This window comes from Mytilus edulis, chromosome 1 (assembly GCF_963676685.1).
Source record: "Mytilus edulis chromosome 1, xbMytEdul2.2, whole genome shotgun sequence".
Classification (NCBI taxonomy): domain Eukaryota; kingdom Metazoa; phylum Mollusca; class Bivalvia; order Mytilida; family Mytilidae; genus Mytilus; species Mytilus edulis.
Window position 1 is genome coordinate 46,153,077 of NC_092344.1, and position 15,327 is coordinate 46,168,403.

The 15,327-nt window shown below is 31.7% G+C and overlaps 1 pseudogene; it reads left to right on the forward strand.

Annotated features, from left to right (window-relative positions):
• The first annotated feature begins 6,770 nt into the window (after window positions 1-6,770).
• Window positions 6,771-15,327, forward strand: part of LOC139513098 (uncharacterized) — an 11,312-nt pseudogene continuing 2,755 nt past the window's right edge.

A 15,327-nucleotide genomic window follows, 5' to 3' on the forward strand; every position in this document is an offset into this window, starting at 1 on the left:
GAAATTGTTAGAATGCAGGATTTTTCACGTTTAACACCAAGCAAGCAACTATTAATATTGTCTGTCATGTCTGTTTTATGATGTAGTTTTTGCATAACACTATTTTTATCACTGGCAGGATATTTAAACCATAGATTTTACACAGATTTGAAAATCAACTTTTTTATAAATATTTTAGAAAAAAAAAATATATTTAATAATGTATTTACAAATGTGTTTTCATGCTTTTAATTAATATTATAAAGTTATTATGATAAATTATTTATTTATGAAAATCTTTTATTTTTGATTGTACTGTATTTTTATAAATGCTTGATATTGTGATAAAATTATTTTAAATTATTTTTAAGCTTTTTCATTCTCTACTAATCACATCAATGAACAGTTTTATTCAGTGCCGGTCAAATAGCCACTGCCTTCTCAATATCCTTGATTGGTGGTCGTTGCGTACCCCGAAAATGGGAAAGAGGGAAGGTCTGTCAATTTATGGTTATTAAACGTCCTCTATCGTGTTGTTTTTTATTTGAAATAATAAACTAATGCAGGAGGTTTTCTTTAGTTGTACTTTTCCGTGTATGACTCGTGTATAATCTATTAAAATGTGTTCATTTTCCAGAAAATGTACACTTTGAAATAAGAATGTAAGCATTTGGATACATTATGAATGTATAAATTAATGAATCTTTATTTCCTCCATGTATACATATGAAGATTTGGATACAAAAAAAGAAAACAAGTAATTAAAAAGTAGCTCTGTATTAATGAGAACAGTTACACAATTTATATGATAAACCGTTTACTGGCTGAATGCTAGACTGAAATAGCATTTGCACAAACATGTATATTAAAAAGTTCTATCAACACCAGCGCTCTGGACTGACACTCTACATGTATACCACAGGACTGGCTAAATGCAAAAGTCTTGTCTGTGCACCAAAAAGGGGGACACCCGTACGAAAACTATGGACTTTCAATCAGTGTATGGGTTGAAGTACTATATTTAGTCTTAGATGCAAGATTTTTTTATTAGTTGTTAGTGGCTTTGAACTAGTGTCAATTAACTGCGAGTACTATCAGATCTGTTCCTAGTGTCTTTTTGTTGTTGGGATGTTCAAGTACCCGGCCACGTTCACTTGTATATTTTTGTCCATCTGATGAGTTAAGCCTTTATCAAAGAACATTGATTTTTATAGTTCGTTCTGATGTTGTACTGTTATAACACTGTCCTAGGTTAGGGGAGGGTTAGGACCCCGCTAACATTTTTAACCCCGCCACATTATGTATGTATGTGCCTGCTGTCCCAAGTCAGGAGCCTGTAATTTGCGAGTGGTTGTCGTTTGTTTATGGTTACATATTTGTTTTTCTATAAATAAGGCCGTTTGTTTTCTCGTTTGAATTGTTTTACATTGTCATTTCGGGGCTTTTTATAGCTGACTATGCGGTATGGGCTTTGTTCATTGGTGAAGGCCGTTCGGTGACCTATAAAGGCAACAGTAGTTTACCGCTGTTAGAAATTCATAAATCGATTGAAAAAAACAACAAATCCGGGTTACAAACTAAAACTGAGGGAAACGCATGAAATATAAGAGGAAAACTACGACACAACAGAAACACAACATTAAAATTTAACACACACAGAAACGAACTATAATATAACAATGGCCATTTTCCTGACTTGGTACAGGACATTTTAAGAAAAAAAATGGTGGGTTGAACCTGATTTTGTGGCATGCCAAACCTCACACTTTATTGCAATGTTAAATATAACATTGAAATGACAACATTACATGACAGGATAACAATACAAATAAATGGGAGAAAATATAGGACAGAGAAACACACGAATAATAGCTAACAAAAGGTATCAGGTTTAAAATGTAATACCCAGACGTGCGTTTAGTTGTTAATTTCTGTGTCATTTTGGTCTTTTGTAGAGAGTTGTCTCATTGTCAATCATACCACATCTTCTTTTTTATACATAGTATAGCTGCATTTTTTCTCGATAGACAATTTTATTGGTTAGCAGTTTAATTCAAATGCACAAGTCTTCAAGTATTTGTATAATTGATTATTCTGCAAGTTTGAAAAAAATGAATTCTTATACATGTTATTAGGTCTCGACTGCTTTACTTTGTGTTAACATTCATATAAGCTTTTCATCTATAAATGTATCTCAGTAATATACTATGTCTCACGGTTTATGGGTGGACTAATTAAAGATTCGTCTAGATTCCATTTAATTGATAAATTCTACAGCATTGTATCGTTACCTTAATGGACGATATTTTTCCGTTATTAATCAACAATTCTTCCAATTCTTTCAATGTCATGTCTAATTTTACCCATAGATATATTGCCTATATTGTATTTAGGATTTACCCAAGGGACGTTACTTGATATAATATACATAATACATACAGCTATAGCTTTCCTTTCGTAGATTTATGTATTTTGGTTATTAACCTGAAACTCTGTACCAAAAAAAAAAACCTCCAAAACTAATGGTACGGGTTTTTGTTCTTTATGGTTAGTATTCCTTTCTGAACGATGATGTTCTTTGAATAAGACATTTGAATATTGATCTAATGTATTACAATTCTTAATTTTGTTTAATTGATAAACTTAAATATAACTAAATATATATGTGTATTCATCTACAGTAATGAACACTTACGGTTCTATATCCTGACTACTGATTTTTTTTTAAAGTGATTCGTCAAAACCAGTCGATTATCTTATAGTGTAAAAGAAAGTGTAAATTTTATTGTCGTGCACAAAACATTATCTTTGACGTCATTTGGCACTAATTTTAACTTATTCGTCATGAAGGTATACCCCCATAACGACCCTCGTTATTGGGAGTACTCTTAGATCTTTCTTTTTGTATATTGTCTTTTTATTAGTTGTTCTTTGTGCATGTTCTTTTGCTGTATCGCAAATATGTTAAACACCGCCACATTTCGTATGTGTCTGTCCCAAGTCAGGAGACATTCAGTGGTTGCCATTGCTTGATTGCTTTCTATCACATTTATTATTCATTTTTTTTTTGTGTTATTAAATCATGTTTTGGTTTTTCTCATTGGATTTTTTTTTTTATTTTGTCATGCCTTTGTTTATATCGTTCTTTACCGTTAGCTTTCAGTTTCTCCATTTTTAAGACCGTACGATGACCTAAAGTGGCTTATATCCGCGGTGATTTTGTCTCATGTAGAGTAAATTTGTCTCATTTGCAATCTTCGCTCAAACCGGTACTAGGTACCGTCGTAATTTTGCAGTTAGGTGAGAGGATTTGTTTCTGTTCCGTCAGTGTGACTTTGAGATGAAGAACAGCAATACACGCTGATCCTTTACTTTTTATTTTTTGTTGTGACAGTGTATATACTTTTGTTGTGTTATTGATGGATACTCATATCCTTTCCTTTCCTTTCTATGACATCATGTCTTCTTATTTGTAGATCTAGATAGATTATTCCTAAATCAGAATAAAGTTACTTAATTCATAATCCGCGATAAAAATGTTCACTACATACATTTAACGTAGACTTTGATGATTGCAACTATCACATTGAACTTGAAATAAAGGATATCAATAATATTGGAAGGTCTGCTACACACTCAAAAAATTGATAGCGATATTCAGTTGAGTGCTTAAAGATAAATGCAAGGAAGAACATCTTCCAGTTGTTAGATCTTGATAGGAATACAAGTCCGTCGCTTTGCTGATGAATGTCTCGTAAAAAAACAACATTGGGGGACTTAACCTTCAACACCAAGAAGATCTTAAACATCTTGAAACATGGACAATTTCTTGGGGCGTGTCACTGTTCAAGTAGAACGCATAAAAGAAGAGGCATTTGTTCACCGCTTACTGTAATGGAGAACGGTGACTATCCAATGGCCACTGAATAAGCTTGAGCTCACATCATGGATTAACAAGAATGTGGCCAAAAACACGGATGCCCCACTCACACTATAATTTTCCAAGTTCAGTTGACCATGCTATTTGAGTCAAAACTTTACTTTGGCATTAAAATTAGACAGGTCATATCATAGGGAACACGTGTACTAAGTTTCAAGTTGATTGGACTTCAACTTCATCAAAAACTACCTTGACCAAAAACCTAAAGCGGGACAGACGGACGGAAGGACGGACGAACGGACGAACGGACGGACGAACGAACAAACGCACGGACGGACGGACGACCGAACGGTATAAAGGACGAACGAACGGACCGACGAACTCATGATCTCACCAAACCCAAAACAAAAACACGAACATAAGACAACAACTAAATCACGCGAGACTCTATAGTGAACAATCCTATTAAAATTTATTCAATGGCTACATAAACATTAAATATTGATGCCATAGTTACTTTTCATCGCTACTTGTATTCTTGTATTTATGCGTAGGGTGAAATCTATTTCCACACCGGCAGTACTTATGGCCGTTCTATAACTTGTCTGCATTAGGTCGTCTTGGTTGTGCGTGACGATCCTTCGCAGTTACACTCTTTGCTTTTAAGGTTTATGTACCCTTCTGTAGCCATTTTTGTACGAACTTTTCAAACTTCAATTGTATCAAAACTACAGATATAATGAATAATAGAGATAGGCCATTTTGTACCTATTCCAAGGGGAAACTTGATGCAAAGCATTATTTTTTACTGTTCCATTGCATTTAATAGAAAAAGAGGACTTTGTGTCAAATAAATCAAGATTTTTATAGAAAATCCACAGCCTTTATCCTTGTACTCTCATATTTGGCAATTTGATGACTGATAGATATAGGATTATTGCATGCAGTGCTAGCATTGATTTCCTTAAAATAAGTTTATAAATGTAGTTATTGGTTAAGACAAGTATAAATATGGCCAAAATCAAGTACACCTTTTAGGGTGCGCTCGACTTTAGTGACTCAGCACGAGGTGTTTTGGAATTTACAGGTTACTTAGAACTTTTTGTAAAAAATAAACACTAGCACATCATAGAAAATCAAGTGAGTAATTTATGTTTCAAATTTTATAACAAAAATCTCTGTATTAAAGGCTGTGGATTTTCTATAAAAATCTTGATTTATTTGCCACAAAGTCCTCTTTTTCTATCAAATGCAATGAAACAGTAAAAAATAATGCTGTGCATCAAGTTTCCCCTTGGAACATGTACTAAATGGCCTATCTCTATTATTTATTATATCTTTAGTTTTGATACAATTGAGGTTCGAAAAATTCGTAAAAAAATGGCTACAGAAGGGTACATAAACCTTAACCTTCTTAGCAGCTTCTTGAAGTGATAACGAGGTCTTGATAATCCATAACGGTTCTTAAAGAAATTTTGGAAAATATTTTCCAAAGTTGAAATGTTGCCATTCAAGCGTAATAACAAATCGATAAGTAGGTATATAAAATGTGTGTACTATAGTTGTGACTAGTGAGTAAAATCAAATTCGTGAAATTGCTTATTTTTATTTAGTTAATCTTTTTATCTTTATAATATGATAGAATGACCTTTGGTATCGTCTTTTTAATGACGTTTCAACTAAAAGGGTCATATCTTATGAAGAGAATTAATTATAAACTATAAACAAACGTTTAATCCCGCTGCAAATGTTTGCACCTGTCCTAAGTCAGGAATCTGATGTACAATAGTTGCCGTTTGTTTATGTAATTTATACGTGTTTCTCGTTTCTCGTTTTTTTATATTGATTAGACCGTTGGTTTTCCCGTTTGAATGGTTTTACACTAGTAATTTTGGGGCCCTTTATAGCTTGTTGGTCGGTGTGAGCCAAGGCTCCGTGTTGAAGGCCGTACATTGACCTATAATGGTTTACTTTTTTAAAATTGTTATTTGGATGGAGAGTTGTATCATTGGCACTCACACCACATCGTCAAGGCCTATATCTAATTTATTACCCCGACCAGACGCGTACGGTCGGACCATACGCGTATGGTCGGACCATATGAGTATATACCCATATGATCCAAATACTCATATGGTCCGGAACATATACACTGGAAACACTATAATACATTTCTATATATAACTATATAACGAAAATCATATATTTATTTATAAAGCATATATTTCTATATTATTGGATTATCTGAGTTGCTTTTCCATATAAAGCAAAGTTTTTTTTTTTTTTTATTTCTAAACAGAAAAAAATGTTCTTTTCCGAATAGTGCCAACTTGGGTAGATGTGGCGATAATTAGGAGTAAAACAGTGGGAATGCGGGGTAAAGGGGAAGTGGGTGAGGTTCTGTTGAAAGAGGAAGGGGAAAAGTCGGAAATAGTGTTGAAATTACACAAATGTGAAAATTGAGAAATATTTAGCATGCTGCATCAACGTATAAAGCCCCTCCCCTCCCCCTCAAATTTTTGGAGTCCGTTCCAAAAAAAATCTCACAATTAACTGTTAAATTTTTTTTTACCTTTATCTTCAAATAAGCGACTTAATCTGCTATTATAATGCCAAAAAAAATGATTCAAACACATTCAAAACGCCAAAATTTATCGGAAACTTAAAAATTTTGTCTTATGTGTTACTCGTTAAAAATGAAATGCACACTTTATTTAAGGATAAGTGCTTGCAAGTTCGCAGAAAAAGGGTTTAAAGTTTTTTAATCATGAATTGAAATATAAGCAAGATGCAGATACTGGTTTATTAATTGTAGCCTGTGTCGATATGAATAAACCATATTTTTATTCTTTATTTTTATATGTAAATTTCATTTCTTCGAACCTGTCGGAAACAACTCTAACCATAGACTGGGATCCCGCTATATATAATCACCTTGTTCTATATATAGACAGGTGGAGACCAACGCCATTTTAGTTCTTTTTTGAACTATTTAATGCGCAACCAGTCGCGCAGGAGATTCCGGATGTTTCATAGGAATTTCCTTATTATGAATACAGCTGAATGGAAGAACGTCTGCTACAATAAAGATCGATAAGCGCATTTAAATGGTATTCTCAAAAAATAATTGAATGTATATAACATGTAAAAATATTTATTATAAATATAATTACCAAAACAAAAAGAAAGATCTACCCAAAAAATGAGGATTTAGATATTTTATTTTTATTTTTGGCAATAGCTATTTTTGCAGTACTGTCAGATCACAGCCAAAGGAGTTCAAACTACATGTGCACTAATTAAAATTTAACAACTGCTGTGATTTAAGCCGTCAAAATAGCATTTTTCTATAGAAATGGCTATTTTCATTTATCTGCACCAGCAATGACAGCAATATATGACCCCCCCCCCCCCCATATATATAGACTATAGTGACTTGACTTGTTATTGTGCTGATGGAAAGTTTAATATCTATGAAAATGTGCAGTCAACATAAAAGAATCAAATACTTACTGATATAACAGTATTAAAATAAGAAAACAGCCAACAATATTTGAAATACATATAATTGTTTGAAAATTTTAAACATCTATTGGTCAAAGTGAAAACATTAGTTCACCTCAGTATAAAAGCAACAGGGCATACAAATCTTTGGACCATCACTAGGATATTTAGTCGGGGAACATTTCTTTACTGAGAATTTAAACAAAATAGAAAAGTACAAAGAAGGGCTGTAAGATTTGTCACAAACCAATACACAGATACAAATGTACACCTCAAGCGTTATAGTGACATAAAAAAAAACACACATTGTATGCATGCCTGGTCATGTTTTATAAAATCATATATTATCTCATTGCAATCACAACAACAGACTAGTTCACCTGTTAGACAGTCCGGGAACATGCACACACTCTTACTATCAGATTCCATCCAGCAGAACACAAATAAGGCAATAATCATTTTTTAAATTATAGGCCATATTAATTTAAAGGATAAAAATGAAGATGTGGTATGATTGCCAACTCTCCACAAAAGACCAAATGACTCAGAAATTAACAACTAACAAAGAAACAAAACAAAATTACCAATATTTAACAAAAAATAAACAAGTCACAACAAACATTTTCAAATTCAATTTATAAAAGATGACATACATGTAGACTCCTTTGTAGAAAGCAGTATAATATCATATATAATATTATAAGTTGTTTTCATCTCTAACAAACTAACAAGGTGATCATTGGACATTTTTTTTCCATCTTAAATATAATACTGTCTTCTTTAAGATTTCATCAATTTCCCAGCTAGCTACTTTCTTCAATTTTATAAATTTATCTTCGTTATGGTAAACAACATTTTGACCTGTGTTTCCCAGTATTTTGATTTAAAGAAATGATGAAACTTTCACCAAAACCAAATAATTGGAACATTCAAGTAAACATAGACTATCCAATACATGTAAAATGTACTAGTAATCTTCTCTTGGTTAGACAATGTAGAAAGTTTTCTTTTTAACTTATTTTTTTAATTAAGTTATGTCATTAAACTATAGACTGTTCTAAACAAAAACAAAATTAAATGTTTTTTTCTGATATCAAATTTAATTCCCTGTACACTAGACAACATAATGGAAATAACTCTATTCATAGCTACCTATTTCTACTACTGTGTTGCCTGTATTTATCTCATATTTATTTATATTATATATTTATACGAATTTATTGGTATTTAAACTAGAACAATTAACTCACAAACTTTTTGTGACTTCATAGGGTTGTAAAAGTGTTGACAGTGCGCACATTTTTAGAATTAAGGGTACAAAAATTTCAGCAAAAAATAGCTCCAAATTATCTCCCTTTGGTGCAAACATGCTACTTTTTGGCATCAAATTTGAAATAACTTTTTTTGATCATCGGTGACCTATATTTTTTTATCATTGTTTTCAAATAAGCTAAACATTAACTAAATAATTGTAAAATTAAAGTGATTTCTGTAATTAAGTTCTTTTTTTTATCTCAATAGTACCTCTTTTTCTCCTATTTAGTTCAACAACAACAAAAGTAGTTTTACACAAATGTATGCTTCTTCCAAAGGCAGATTGTGAGCCTAAATGATAGGTGACCATTCTTTTTTATTTTATTTTTCTATTAGGCATAAGATAAAGTTCATTTTTAGAAAAATTAGCGAAATCTTATATTAAATTAAAAAAAAAGATTTAGACCTGCGAGCCCCCTTAAGTGCTTTCGCACTTTATACAAAATGAACTTCCGTCAACGCTTTTACACCCAATGAAGTTTCAAAAAGAAGCATTCCATTCTTGAATAAGGAACTAATTTCTTTTTAAATGCTCAATGGTCATGACCGTAATAAATTCAAAGATATTTTTTTGTTACAGATAGAAAGCTAACATCAAGCAGAAAATCGAACAACTATATAGACAAGATGGAACACTATTAAGTTAATAGTTACTAGACAGACAAGATGGAACACTATTAAGTTAATAGTTACTAGACAGACAAGATGGAACACTATTAAGTTAATAGTTACTAGACAGACAAGATGGAACACTATTAAGTTAATAGTTACTAGACAGACAAGATGGAACACTATTAAGTTAATAGTTACTAGACAGACAAGATGGAACACTATTAAGTTAATAGTTACTAGACAGACAAGATGGAACACTATTAAGTTAATAACATATATTAAAGTAAGTAAGAATAGTAATGGTCCCAAAATTTAGTCATTTAAGGTGATTTCTGGATATTATAGTCTTCAAAATAAGAAGATAGTGTATGATTGCTAATGAAAAAAATATCCCCTAAAGACAATGGAACCATCGTAATCATCAACTCATTATACTGGAAAATAAATACACACTTCATGTACAAAATATACTAAAGGCTCTTAAGCTTTGCTGGTTCCAATGTAGAATTATTCAGAGCATTTTAGGATATAATTCACTACTTAACCATGTTTACAAGATAAAAATAAAAAGTAGTATCATATGTTCTTTGGCACCGTACAAAAATACTATATTTACCGAACAAAGTCACATAAAGTATTGCAAAAAAAAAAAGGGAACACATAAACTTAGAAAAATACATTTCATTGAAAAACCCCTCTGTAGAGAAATATAATAAATCTCGAAGATTTAGTGGTGTCTTCTTAATCTATCATGTCTATCTTGGACTGGTTTATTTTTCTTCCTTGTCTGAACCCTCAACTCTCATTAGAAATAGGATACCTAAAACTTTATTCATCCAGTAGGTCAATAAAGCAAAAAAAATTATTACATTCATAGTATAAGGGAGATAATTCCTATTGATGTAATAAAAATATGTACTAAATTTTATTGGGACAATATCAGCCAATCAAATTACGAAAAATTACTCCAGCATTCAGCCAATTTTTATTAGATATTTTTATTTATAGATGTGAAGAGACTTATGCACAAAGCTGAACAACGAGACAAAAATGAATTATATATGCAGAATTAGAAATAAAACAAAAAGCAAGGTAAGTTCAATTTGTGACACAGTTTGAACGTCAATAATAAAAAAGGGACATAATAATGTAAGATATTAAAAAAGGTTTTTGTAATTTGACAAAATTGAACCTTTTTGGCTGCAAAAAGCGAATTGTTATTTCACTATTTCACTTTCATTATTGATTGAACAAAAAAAATCAAACTTTAGATTTTTTATATATCTCGTAGCTAGTGCCCCTTTAAGCAATTGCATGCAACCGTACAGCATTCAACTATGAGAAAAATCCATATACTTATTGTCAGCTATAAAAGACTCCAACATAATAAATCCAGTAGGTCTATAAAGCAAAAAAAAAAATTACGTTCATAGTAAAAGGGAGATAATTCCTATTGATGTAATAAAAATATGTACTGAATTTTATTTGGACAATATCAGCCAATCAAATTGCGAAAAATAACTCCAGCATTCAGCCAATTTTTATTTATAGATGTGAAGAGACTTATGCACAAAGCTGAACAACGAGACAAAAATGAATTATATAGGCAGAATTAGAAATTAAACAAAAAGCAAGGTAAGTTCAATTTGTGACACAGTTTGAACGTCAATAATAAAAAAGCGACATAATAATGTAACATATTAAAAAAGTTTTTTTTATTGATATTGAATTGATACTTGGATACACTAACTTGGGATAGACACAACAATGCAGCGGGTTAAAACATGCTTTTTGAGGTCTCAACCCTCCAATACCTCTAGACAATGTAAAAGAAACAAATACATAACAATATGCACAATAAAACTCATCGTAGAAAAAAAAGTACATGTATGTGTCATTGCTTGAGTTTAAAAGCTTTATAGGCTGTGGATGGATTCTTATGACTACTTTGTAAATTGCATAACTGTTTTAATTTCATGCAATACAGGCTTTTTACAGTTTAAAGGAAAACTGTATTAAACAATGCATACTTTTAATCTTTCCTTTTTATAGTTGATTTCTAATACCAAGAGGATGAATGTAGGTCTAGGTACACCTATCAAGCAGAGAGAATGTGATAGAGATTTTTGTTTAGTGTGTGGGAATTTTGCAAAGGAAGCCCGTAGAGTTGAAACCATCCGGAAGTTAAAAGGGAAAGATTACAGTTTAAAGGACTTATTGAAGAAATATGGTGGAATTAATGTTGAAAGTGGAACAGTATGTAGAAAATGCAGTAAAAAAGTTGACTCTCTTCACAAAAAGAATACTGATTTTTACAATGAATGCCAAAAAAATGCTGGAATGTCAAAACGAATGGCTTCCTCACCACATATAAATCCACCAAAGAGAATAAATATGTCAACACCAAAAACATCTACTCAATATGCCGCAGTTTTCAGTGACAGTGAAGAAGAAGAAGATGACATTTCCATCATTGGTTTACATTTATCAGATGAAGGTAATTAAGTTAAAATATATGTTTACTTAAACCTGGCAACAATGAGTTGGGTGGTGCCCAATGAAACCCTTGCAAAAATGCAGATAATACAGATTCTTTACTATAAAGTTTCTGGGGGACCAGGAACCATTGTAAATACATATAAATGTAATTTTGTATACTTATTAATCAATAACTTTAAAAATTTAATAATTAGACACATAAGCTAACAAACATTATAAAAGAATTAAAATACCATTTATGGTAGCCACACTATTGTGTTGATTTTAACTTTTGTCCTTGTACATTGAACATATCCTAGGGATCATAATTTCGTAAAAACCACGGTGGCTGAAATAATTTTCACACTTTGATGTGTGGTTTCATGTGAATAAATGTAAGTGAAGTGCTATGTATATACATTATTTTTAATTGGAGTTATTTCCCATTGCTCAGAATGGGACTAGAATTAATTTTTTTTTTGATAGGTGGCCTAGATTGATGCTTATGTTATGATCTATTTTAATTTATGAGTTATCTAAGTTTGAACAGGAATGGTTTAATTAATAAGTTTATGGTTAAATACATGTAGTATATCAATGAATGTATCTCTTCAAATGGTTTTAGTCAGAAGTTGTAAAAATATCATTATAACTATTTTTAAGTTATTTGTCTTTTTAATGTAGAAGTCCCAGTTGATCCTGTTTGATTTTCAAGATTTCCAAATATCATTTTCATGCAGGAATTATCACATTGGCACTAATATCGCATCTTCCTATACCTAAATAACAGTTTACAGAACACAAAATGAAAAAAACTAAAGACTAAGCAACACAAACTCAACCAAAAACAGTTGGTGGTATGAGGTGCTCCAGAAGGGTAAGCAGATACTGCTCCACATGTGGCAGCAGTTGTCTTGTTCAAGTTATTACAAATCGTGCAAATAGTCTAACTGGGTAAAGTCACATGCATGAAAAGAGAAGGGGTGGTAGTAACTACATAAGGAGCATATATATCTGATGTCATCTGTCAAACTGCTCATCCATAACGGTCAACCACCTCGTGACGGTCTCCCTCTAAATGAATTAACAAATTTCTTGGAACATAAGGTTGATATCAGATGTTGTTTAAGGGGGAGCACACTTGAATTGACTTATCTAAAAATATCAGTTAAAATCTGTTTGACAGTCAAAATGTGTTACACAGTAAAAATCTTATTTTCAAATTTGGTTCGATGAATCAATCTTTTCTATTCTGAAAATAGATTTTATTATTTGGAACAAATGTGTATACTTTTCTTTATTTTTTCATAACATTTTTATTATAGATACAGAAACAGACCAAGCACATGTATCAGGTATCCTATCTTTACAGTCTGCATCATCTTTATCAGGATCATCTTCACATCCATTTTCATTAGATTCATTGACTTCTTCTGCTACATCTGATTCGGCAACATCCTTTCAAACAGCTTCTATGACATCTTTGGCTTCATCTAATTCTGTAACATCAAACCAAACAGGTTCATGTTCAACATCTACTGATCACATATATTCCAAGAATAATGAGAAATCTTCAACCGTAAAATCTAAGGGTAAAGAAGATAAGCAAAGATCAACAATTCCTGCTGCCATAGATCACGATTATATTGTATCTAAGCCTTCCCCTGTTGTACAAAATGTAATGGTAGATAAAATCATGGATTTTAAAAACAATATAGATATAAATTCAAAAACAGAAATGAAAGAAGCAGACACAGAAATTCTTATTTCAATCTTGAAAACAAAAAACAAAAGAGAAGTTATCAAACATCTCCTCACAACTGAGGGTTTTAAAGACAGCATCCTGTGCCTTTTGATGGAGGAAATAAATTTGATGTCCAATCGTCTAAGAAATAGGAAACTATTTTATGTTAGTGAGTTGATGAAAAAGAGACCAGAGGATTTGAAATTTTTTAAATGGAATGAAATTATTTGTGAGTTCATGGTAAAATTTCCAACAGTTTTCAGTTTGATATTGACAATGTTCTTAACGCCACAAGACATGGAGAACAAAGATAAAATAGAAGCTATTATACCAAGAATAGGAATGGTTTACAGCATGCTAATGCAGGGAAGAAACAAAGAGCTCAGCAGAATTCAGCGAATAACATCACTGTTTTTGTTTGACAACATATGTGATCAAAAGGTAAATAAATGTTTTATACTATTAATGTACAGAGAATTCATCCTTGATTCCTTTATAATGCAATGGTGATCAATCTGGTATTGTTTTTTCTAGGTGTTATACTGGAAATAGTTAAACAAGCAAAAAGGTGGAATATATATCTATGTGTTCAAATAAATTAAAAATTCATGATAGCTAATAAGAAAACTCTCCCTAAGAGACCAAAAGCCACAGAAATTAACAACTTTAGGTCAGGATACAGCCTTTAACAATGAGCAATTAATAACAATGTATAATGTCGACTCCAATTTTTTATAAATACAAAAAAAAGAAAAGAAAATCATTAATGATGAAAAATCTAGCAATACAATACATCAAATACTTAAAGGGTACTTTGAAGTTTTGAACAACTGTGTGCAGTGCAGTATGGTACCATGTGAGGTATAACTTGAACCAGTAGACTTGTGGTATAATAATACTGTTCAGAAAAAAACTAAACTTTTTTTCCTGAAAAGAAGATGGTTTTATTTAGGATAAATGTTACACTTCTGGTTTTAATGTGTTTTCTTTTCAAGTTTAGACAATTCAGAATACCTGTGAATACAATTAAACTTCAATACACAGAATACTAATTTGTTTACTCACTTAGTTTGATTTTAAAAGAATTATTATTTTTCAAATATACTTCATATTAAGGAAGATTCATTTAACTTGCAGGTGTTTGATAGACTTCAGACGGTTGGCGTCTGCCTAAGTTATGAAAGAAGCCTACAAATTGTAGAGATGATTGGAGGCCATTTCAATGATAAGGTAGTGCAGCTGGTAAAGGACAACACTCGTTTCCGAATTATTGGTGACAACATCAATTGGACTGTTGGTGTTCATGACCAACGAATTAACAACAAACAGAAAATGATGCATGCTTTTGGTTCAGCAGTGATAGTACAAAACCTGACCTTCACCAATCTAGACAGAGTTGTACCACAACAGCTTTATAGTCAAACACCAGTTCAAAACTTCATACCATCAGAGGAAGATTACAACCTTATAACAACTGACTACATCATTCTAATGTCAAGGGTTGTTTTTGAACACATTCCATACTTCAAAAAATTTTCAGATATTGTTCCAATTAACATCAGCACACCATGTAGTTCTAATTTGAAAAAAAGTCAGAAGTCATACCATTACCTGTTCTGTTCAAAAATGAGCAATACTATCAAGATGTCGTAGGGATACTTGACTTCTATGAGAAATGTTTAAAAGATGCGCATGATAAAGCAGGAAAACAACTCCATAATCAGACATATCAGATAGGAGGAGACCAGCTGACACGAGAGAGATTCTCAGGAGCAAAGTCACTCAGAGCACACCATCTTAATCCTAGTGACAAATT